Consider the following 10,585-nt stretch of genomic DNA (forward strand, 5'->3'; position numbering starts at 1 on the left):
AGTCCTGCAGGTCTCTGTGTGATATGATCTCCTCTCCCGAGTCTGTATGGGATGATTGCCTGCGCAGGTCTCTTTGTGATATGATAAAGACAAGACTGCAGGTCCCTGTGTGATATGATAAAGACTAGTCTGTACTGCAGGTCTCTGTGTGATATGATAAAGACACTAGTCTGGACTGCAGGTCTCTGTGTGATATGATAAAGACTAGTCTGGACTGCAGGTCTCTGTGTGATATGATAAAGACACTAGTCTGTACTGCAGGTCTCTGTGTGATATGATAAAGACACTAGTCTGGACTGCAGGTCTCTGTGTGATATGATAAAGACTAGTCTGGACTGCAGGTCTCTGTGTGATATGATAAAGACACTAGTCTGGACTGCAGGTCTCTGTGTGATATGATAAAGACTAGTCTGGACTGCAGGTCTCTGTGTGATATGATATAGACACTAGTCTGTACTGCAGGTCCCTGTGTGATATGATATAGACACTAGTCTGTACTGCAGGTCTCTGTGTGATATGATAAAGACTAGTCTGTACTGCAGGTCTCTGTGTGATATGATAAAAAGTCTGTACACTGATATGATAAAGACTAGTCTGGACTGCAGGTCTCTGTGTGATATGATAAAGACACTGGTCTGTACTGCAGGTCTCTGTGTGATATGATAAAGACACTAGTCTGTACTGCAGGTCTCTGTGTGATATGATAAAGACACTAGCAGTCTGTAAGATTTCAAGTCATTTCAACAAATGGAATATAGGACATAAATAAATATTTACAATTATCTTACCTTGTCATAACCAATAAGCTAAGACCCTATTAGCATACTCAAATGTTTTTGTTGTTAAACTTAATGTTTTTGTTGTTAAACTTAATCCTTATGTTGTCTCTCTGTCTCTCTCAGGGGGAGGACACTGACTGTCTGATATCATGGATCAGACTCCTCAGTCCCTCGCTCCAGTCCAGCATTCTGGTCCTTCGTTCTCCATTACCCCTCAACCTGCCCCTACACCGCCCTCCATCATGGCTCAACCTGCCCCTACACCGTCCTCCATCATGGCTCAACCTGCCCCTACACCGTCCTCCATCATGGCTCAACCTGCCTCTACACCGTCCTCCATCATGGCTCAACCTGCCCCTACACCGTCCTCCATCATGGCTCAACCTGCTCATCCACCGCTCAACCTCCACCGTCCTCCATCATGGCTCAACCTGCTCATCCACCGTCCTCCATTATGGCTCAACCTGCTCATCCACCGTCCTCCATTATGGCTCAGGGTGGTTCTGTTGTCGCTGCACCCCAACTTGTTGGCTGCAGTGTTGCAGGTTCAGTCTATCAACACATCAGTGTTACTATCCCTTCACATGGTGGTGGTAAGACAACTCTTTATTTATTTTGTAGCTCAACAAAAACAAGACCAGTTATTACAGACATGTTGATTAGTTAATATGCAGTGTCCCTGTCAAATAATACAATACAATTAAGCTAATATTTTGTGTTCAGAAAGGGTACGACAGTTGAACTAAGCTCATGAGGTATTTGTAAGTTGTATTCTTCAAGAATCAATGGGTATACAGGATATAATTAATTTTAAAGTCCAAAAATGGATGTACCAATTGTAGACTAACACACACACACACACAAACACACTCATAAGGTACGCCCATGCATGAAATTGGACTTTGAAACCAGTAACTGAAGGTATTGTGTTGTTATGTTACTGAATACTGCAGATTAAATGATAGATACGTCATACATCCCACGACACTAACAATTTTCTTTCCTCATTAGATGAAGATCTGCCAAAAGTCAAGGACAAACACAAGTCCAACATGAAGAGGAAGTTTGGGAGCATCTTTGAGGGGCTTGGAAAACGGGAAACCCAACATTGCTTGACAAGATCTACACAGAGCTCTACATCACAGCTGGGGAGAGTGAAGGTGTTAATAAGGAGCATGAGGTATGGCAGATTGAAGATACGGCTCGGACCAAAGCATTTCAAGACCATGCAATAAACTGCAATGACATCTTTAGATCTTTCCACCCTAAGACAGAGGAACATAATGACAAATCCCAATCCAGACAAAAGGTACCCATCAGAACTGTGCTGACGAAGGGCATCGCTGGCATCGGAAAAACAGTCTCAGTGCAGAAGTTCATCCTTGACTGGGCAGAAGGAATAGCCAATCAGGATGTAGATTTTGTCTTCACACTTCCATTTAGGGACTTGAATTTGATCACAGATGACTGCAATCTCTTGGAACTCCTGAGTGACTTCCACCCTGAACTAACAGATATGCAGGACGCAAAGAAGGTGGTCGACGGTAAAGTTGTATTCATCTTTGATGGCCTCGATGAAAGCCAACTTCCACTGTGTTTCCATAACAACAAGAGGTTGTCTAATGTAACCAAGACAACGTCAGTGGACGTGCTGCTGACAAACCTCATCAAGGGGAATCTGCTTCCTGAAGCTCTCCTCTGGATAACCTCCCGACCAGCAGCAGTTGATAAGATACCCTCTGACTGTTTTGACCGTGTCACTGAAGTTCGAGGATTCAACAACCCACAGAAGGAAGAATACTTCAAGAAGAGATTCAGTGATGATGAGAACATGGCCAGCAAAATCATCTCCCACATAAAGACATCAAGGAGCCTCCACATCATGTGCCACATACCGGTCTTCTGTTGGATTACTGCCATGGTTCTTGGGAAAATGTTGAGCGAAAATTCCCATGGAAAACCCCCTAAAACTTTGACTGAGATGTACATACACTTCCTACTCACTCTGACAAACATGAAGAACAAGAAGTACCATGGGGAAAACCAACCAGATCCTCGTAATCTGTCAGAGTCTGACGTACAGATCATTCTGAAACTTGGAAGGCTTGCCTTCCAAAACCTGGCAAAGAGCAATTTGGTGTTTTCTGAAGACTATTTGAGAGAGTGTGGCATTGATGTCAACGAAGCCTTCTTGCTCTCAGGGATGTGCACAGAGATCTTCAGAGAGGAGGATCCAATGTTTCAAGCAAAGATGTACAGCTTTGTGCATCTCACCATTCAAGAGTTCTTCGCAGCACTCTATGTTGCTTACTCATATGCCAGTGAAAATGTCAACCCATTGAGTTTAAGAGACTACCAAGAGTTACCAAGAACAAATGACAGTGATTCTGGAGACAGGGATGATGGCTACACGGATGGATGACGGCGGGGATGATGGCGGCAGGGAGGATGACTGCAGGGATGATGGCTACAGTGATTAATGACTGCAGGGATGATGACTGCAGGGGCGATGACTGCAGGGCGATGACTGCGGGGACGATGACTACTGGGGCGATGGCTGGCCAGGGATGATGACTGCGGGGATGACTCGGCTACAGTGATATGACTGCAGGGGCGAGTGATTCTGCAGGGATGATGACTGCAGGAGACGATGCCTGCAGGGGCGATGCCGGCAGGGATGATGGCGGCAGGAGGATGACTGCAGGGACTGATGGCTACAGTGGCGATGGCTACGAGTGGCGATGACTGCAGGGATGATGACTACAGGGATGATGACTGCAGGGGACGATGACTGCCAGGGGCCGATGACTGCGAGGGGCGATGGCTGCAGGGGCGGTGACTACTGGGATGGCGAGCGGCGGGATGATGACTGCAGGGAGGATGACTGCAGGGAGGATGACTGCAGGGATGATGACTGCAGGGACGATGACTGCAGGGATGATGACTGCAGGGAGGATGACTGCAGGGATGATTGCTACAGGGATTATGACTACAGGCCACAACACAGAGGTTCTGAGCAGCAGCAGAAAACACTGCATGACTTGCAGAGGAGTGCAGTGGATAAATCTTTGAACAGCGAGACCCGGTCACCTAGACCTCTTCCTCCGCTTCCTTCTGGGCATCTCACTGGAGTCCAATCAGATACTCTTGAAAAGCCTAAAGCTCCAGACAAAGGGAGACACAGAGAGCATCCAGAAGACCATTCAGTACATCAAAGATAGGCTTTCAGACGAAAGAAAGCAAAGACCATTTCCCTCCCCAGAGAGGTGCATCAATCTCTTTCTCTGTTTGATTGAGTTGAACGATCCCTTGTTTGTGAATTAAATGAACCTCTTAATAAATGGATCACTAGTCACCTTCAGTATTGCAACATTAATAGGAGTTTACATATCTTACATTACTCATATCACATGTATGTTCTGTATTTTATACCATTTAGTGCACCTTGTCTATGCTAATCGGCCATCACTCATCCAGCAACACTTATATGTGCATATTCTCTTTCACCCCTTTAGATTTGTGTGTATTAGGGAATTGTTAGATTACTTGTATTAGGTAGTTGTTGAGGGGTTGTTTAGATTACTTGACCAATAACATCTGAGCCAATAACATCTGCTGGCCCTGTGTATGTGAGCATTAGCACATCTGCTAACCCTGTGTATGTGAGCAATAACATCTATTACTAACCATGTGTATGCGACCCAATAACATCTGCTAACCATGTGTATGTGACCAATGACTTATCTGCTAACCATGTGTACGCGAGCAATAACATCTGCTAACCATGTGTATGTAGGCAATAACATCTGCTAACCATGTGTATGTGAGCCAATAAAATTGGAGTTTGATTTGAAATTTGATTTGAGTGCGGCTAAGAGAGAAACACTCAGGCTCATCGGCTGTAGTCAGTGCAAGATGACAGCCTGACAGACACGGCTGTGTGAGATGACAGCCTGACAGACACGGCTATGTGAGATGACAGCCTGACAGACACGGCTGTGTGAGATGACAGCCTGACGAGACACGGCTGTGTGAGATGACAGCCTGACAGACACGGCTGTGTGGGATGACAGCCTGACAGACACGGCTGTGTGAGATGACAGCCCTGACAGACCACGGCTGTGAGATGACAGCCTGGCTTTCCCACAAGAAGAAACGGAAGAAACTTTAGGAGGCCAAGCGTAAGGAAACGGAGCAGCTTTATTCAGAGACCAACAGGAGGTGACAGGGGACCCAACTCTCGCGAGCTCATGCAAGCAACATTTCACTTACAGCGCTGTGCCATCATCGCTAGTCCAGCATTTGAATGCTTGCCGAGGCTGAAGAGTAAGTGGCCATACCGCTTCACACAGAAGGAACTCTACCAACCACTTCAGGAATCAATCCTGGAATAAATGGTGGTCTCAATCCTGGAATAAATGGTGGTCTCAATCCTGGAATAAATGGATGCAACGATGGCAGAAATAAATGGAAAGGTTATCAAGTGCCTGGATTCCATGGTCGTCGTCAATCACTGGCATATATGGTGATCTCAATCAGTCAGACAAATGGTCTTCTTTAATTAACCAGTGCGCCTATTATTAATGCAACTGCATGGCAGAAGTTGACAATGGAAACACAGGTTGTATGTTTCACAGTACAGTTCTACAAGCCCACACATAAGAGGTTCATCAGTCATGATTATGATAAATGTGGATCGACTCTAGTTGGCTATTATCAAATGACGTCGATGTATATGTCCAATGAGGCTGATGTTAGTTTTACATTCAGCTACCTATGCATGAGATATGTATTTTCTAAATGTCTGCAGAATGATCAGAATGATGATGTGCCAACTGTCGCACAATATCAGAATTGGCCAAGCCTAGACAGTGTTTACTTCTCAGCTCTTTACCTAGTTCTCGGTCTGTCTCACCTACACTGATTGTTCAAGGTGGACAGATGTGGAGGGATCGACCTCCTGCCGGACTCACTCAAATAATTGATTGTTCAAGGTGGACAGATGTGGAGGGATCGATTCCTGCCAGACTCACCAACACTGATTGTTCAAGGTGGACAGATGTGGAGGATTCCTCTCGGACTCACCAACACTGATTGTTCAAGGTGGACAGATGTGGAGGGACTCGGACTCAACACTGATTGTTCAAGGTGGACAGATGTGGAGGGATTCCTCTGCCGGACTCACCAACACTGATTGTTCAAGGTGGACAGATGTGGAGGGATTCCTCTGCCGGACTCACCAACACTGATTGTTCAAGGTGGACAGATGTGGATCGATTCCCCTGCCAGACTCACCAACACTGATTGTTCAAAATAGTGTATCCAATAAGACTTTCTGTGTGAGAAATTGTTTTTAGACAGGGCCTTACTATAGCAATGTTTCACAGAGGTAACATTTTATTTTATTATTTCACCTTTATTTAACCAGGTTACGCCAGTTGAGAACAAGCTCTTATTTACAACTGCGACCTGGCCAAGATAAAGCAAAGCAGTGAGACACAAACAACAACACAGAGTTACACATGGAATAAACAAACGTACAGTCAATAACACAATAGAAAAAGTCAATATACAGTGAATGGTGAAACATAAATGTGATCTGATTTAAGGTGACACAATGGATGATAAGCATGGAGAAGGAGGTGGTGATGTCGGCATGGAGAAGGAGGTGGTGATGTCAGCAGGGAGAAGGGAGGTGGTGATGTCAGCAGGGAGAAGGAGGTGGTGATGTCGGCATGGAGGAGGAGGTGGTGATGTCGGCAGAGAGAAGGAGGTGGTGATGTCAGCATGGAGAAGGAGGTGGTGATGTCGGCATGGAGAAGGAGGTGGTGATGTCGGCATGGAGAAGGAGGTGGTGATGTCGGCATGGAGAAGGGGGAGGTGGTGATGTCGGCATGGTGATGTCGGCATGGAGAAGGAGGTGGTGATGCCGGCGTGGAGAAGGGGAGGTGATGTCGGCGTGGAGAAGGAGGTGGTGATGTCGGCATGGAGAAGGAGGTGGTGATGTCGGCATGGAGAAGGAGGTGGTGATGTCGGCATGGTGATGTCGGCATGGAGGAAGGAGGTGGTGATGTCGGCATGGAGAAGGAGGTGGTGATGTCGGCATGGAGGAGGAGGTGGTGATGTCGGCATGGAGAAGGAGGTGGTGATGTCGGCATGGAGAAGGAGGTGGTGATGTCGGCATGGAGAAGGGAGGTGGTGATGTCGGCATGGAGAAGGAGGTGGTGATGTCGGCATGGAGAAGGAGGTGGTGATGTTGGCGTGGAGAAGGAGGTGGTGATGTCGGCGTGGAGAAGGAGGTGGTGATGTCGGCATGGAGAAGGAGGTGGTGATGTCGGCATGGAGAAGGGGAGGTGGTTATGTCGGCGTGGAGAAGGAGGTGGTGATGTTGGCGTGGAGAAGGAGGTGGTGATGTCGGCATGGAGAAGGAGGTGGTGATGTTGGGCGGCGTGGAGAAGGAGGTGGTAATGTCATGGGCGTGGTGATGTCGGCATGGAGAAGGATATGGTGATGTCGGCGTGGAGAAGGAGGTGGTGATGTCGGCGTGGAGAAGGAGGTGGTGATGTCGGCGTGGAGAAGGAGGTGGTGATGTCGGCGTGGAGAAGGAGGTGGTGTTGTCGGTCCACTCCAACTTAGTGGCAGCGCTGGCAGCTTCTTTTCTCCTCATTCTGCACCTTCAGTCTGCAGTACCAAGGAGGAGGCTTCACGCACCTTAGAGTTCATCCAAAGGTCACCAAGAAGATGCTTCTTTTCTCCTCTTTCTGCACCTTCTGTCTGCAGTACCAAGGAGGAGGCTTCACGCACCTTAGAGTTCATCCAAAGGTCAACAAGAAGATGCTTCTTTTCTCCTCTTTCTGCACCTTCTGTCTGCAGTACCAAGGAGGAGGCTTCACGCACCTTAGAGTTCATCCAAAGGTCACCAAGAAGAGGCTTTTCTCTGGGGAGAATGCCACTGGGGGAGGGGCTTTAAACTGAGGCGTTTAGTATCACAACTTGGTTTGGCAGGTTCATTGAGTCAAGATATGTTGATAAGTTTGTAAGGTTCCTTTGTCAGAGCATAACCACTGGGGACAATGTACAGAGGTAATGCCGGATGCTTCAGACACTATTGAAGACATCAGGGGACATAAGCATCTTTCTAACATGTTGCCTGGATGCGCTCTTTGTTTTCCAGATGTTTTGCTGGAATCAATCCATCCGCCACAGCAGAGATCGTCAGCAAGAAAACACAAAGTAGTGGAGAAGAAGAGACACTATTATATACGTCTGTACTCTGCTCAGGAAGATAATGGACTTTGAACAACTATAGGCTAGTTCCTCCTGAGATAAACATTTCAGTTATTTTAGTCAATTGTGACCTGCTCAAGTTAAGTGGTTTGTCACTGGGGTTGGCTCTTTTTTTGTGTTTTACACCTTATGTTTTTGAAAATGATCCAGTATGAACTGAAATGGACACATTGTCGAAGTAATGCTACTCTGGATGTTTGGAAATGTCTGGCATTTACTCAACTTGAGTAGGCAACACTTATTAAAGCTTGAGTATGTAGTTTTGGGAAGGGCATAATAAGAAATCTGTGAATAAGACAAAATATCACCGAGATCTTTTCTAACCATAATCTCACATGATTAAAAAGTCCAACGACCCTTACCAATACTACATACTCTGTGTTTAACCTGGGAGTGAAGGTAATGACAAGCCTCCTAATAAAATTCTAATTAATTACTTAAAAATCATACAATGTAATTTTCTGGATTTTGTTTTAGATTCCGTCTCTCACAGTTGAAGTGTACCTATGATAAAAATTACAGACCTCTACATGCTTTGTAAGTAGGAAAACCTGCAAAATCGGCAGTGTATCAGATACTTGTTCTCCCCACTGTATATTTGTTTTAGCTCAAAGCGAGGCAATGCAATTTCTGAGTTACTTTGTCTGAAGAGTTACTTTCATTTCAAAAGCTAAAATACATACAGTAAACCAGTGCCGTTCTTATCTGTATTCTGTCACTTCCTGAAACAGTAATAAACACGCCCCTTTTTCAGGACCTTGATCTATTCTGACGATGGATACATTTGAAACCCTTTTGTTGAAACAAAATGGCTTCGTTATCTGAATGCAGAATAGCCTTGTGACAAACTATCATTGTTTTTATGTCACATACAAGCTGGAATATAATTAAACATTTTGCGCATTTTTTTTTTTCAATTTGTAAAGTAAGATGCTTCTCAGTTTTGTAGATGGGGTGGTTGAATCCATCCTAACTAATGATATAATGGAAACCCTTGTTTTGGTGAAGTTATATTATACCAATACTATTAAGAGTAACAATTGTATTCTGTCCCGATGAATCAGGTTTACACCTGTTGATAGGTGTTAGGGGAAAGGTGTAGGTTTGTAATGGAGGCGTTTGTGATGCAGCCCATGTGGCTACAGTTACTGGCACGGTGATGTTGTTCTATGGGAGCTTGTTGAATGTGTTTATTGTCTCTTTATGTGGTTTGTTTACATTAAAACATGCTCAAGACCATATTATTTGTATTGTGTTTACTTGTTTTGGTAATGCAAATGTTTTAGAAGTTTACAGTACAATTGGCATATTTTGTCTGTAAATGTCATATGTTACTGTAAAAGCACATGCAACAGATAACTAGTTTTACAGCAAAAAGACAAATGTAAATTACAGTAATTTAATTCCTATACATTGCTTAGATACAAGTAATTACTGTGAAATAGAATAATAATAATAATATATTGTAATTAGAAAGGTGTAAAAAAAATACAGCAAATGTCTGTTATTTATAAACAGTAAGTTATTGTAGTATGTATGTTTTAATTCTAATTTGCAGTAAATCACTGTTGTTTTACCATGCTTGTACTGGCAACTTGTTTGCAGTTAATTTACTGTAATTTCTACAGTCAATTGTAGCCTACATCAGAGTCTTATTTGTGTTACCATTATGAAGGTAGTCGGTAGGCTTCAAGTCGTAGGCTGAATGTGGTGAAGTTGGTTTAATTTTGGATAGATCGGAGTCCCCTTTCTTGTAAAAAAAAACAACAGCATATTTTTATGATACAAAACAATTTCTGATTTAATATTTGATGTTGTGCTATCATTGTTTGTTGCCTCTCGTTGTGTCAACAGACAACAAGGCTCATTCCCTCACTGTTTGTGTCTCTATAGTGGAGCTCCCATTATCATGGACGGGACTCCTCAGTCTCTTGTTCCAGCTCAGGACTCCGGTCCCTCGTCCTCCATTACGGCTCAACCTGTTCTTCCGCAGTCCTCCATCATGGCTCGGGGGGCGGTTCACATGCTTTATATCTCTGTTTTTTATTTTACGAACAAAGACCATAAAGATATTTACGGAGAAAAATAAGAGCTTTAATAAAATAGCTTGAGTGTTTCCTCTCTGTCTCTCTACAGAGACAAGTCATCCAGCTACTGGTGAGTCACACAGAAATGTGTTCATTCTCAAAGGAAATGGAGAAACACATTGAGTGAGTTTCAGTGAATCAAACCTCTGTATTATTTGGGTTGAACAGATACAGGGCTGCTTAAATAACACCCCATTTTAATCTCCATTATAGTTCACTTTTCGTCTGCATTTACAACCCAGCGGTGGCTGAACTTGATCCTGTTGAAAGTGGATGTATTATATGCTGACATCATGAATTGACCTTGCAGACGAAGTCACACATTTGAATCTTCACCTGATGAGGCTGCGCAGCATCCTCTACGTTGGGAGTACGAGGTTAAGTACTGTACAAAAACAACCTATGATGAGTCAACCTGCATGAAGAACACGT

General features: G+C 44.4%; 1 pseudogene; it reads left to right on the plus strand.

Moving 5' to 3' along the window:
* Window positions 1-1,188: 1,188 nt before the first annotated feature.
* The window catches only part of LOC135533558 (NACHT, LRR and PYD domains-containing protein 3-like), a 17,518-nt pseudogene continuing 8,121 nt past the window's right edge, over window positions 1,189-10,585 (plus strand).

This window comes from Oncorhynchus masou, unplaced genomic scaffold, assembly GCF_036934945.1.
Source record: "Oncorhynchus masou masou isolate Uvic2021 unplaced genomic scaffold, UVic_Omas_1.1 unplaced_scaffold_2450, whole genome shotgun sequence".
Taxonomy (NCBI): domain Eukaryota; kingdom Metazoa; phylum Chordata; class Actinopteri; order Salmoniformes; family Salmonidae; genus Oncorhynchus; species Oncorhynchus masou.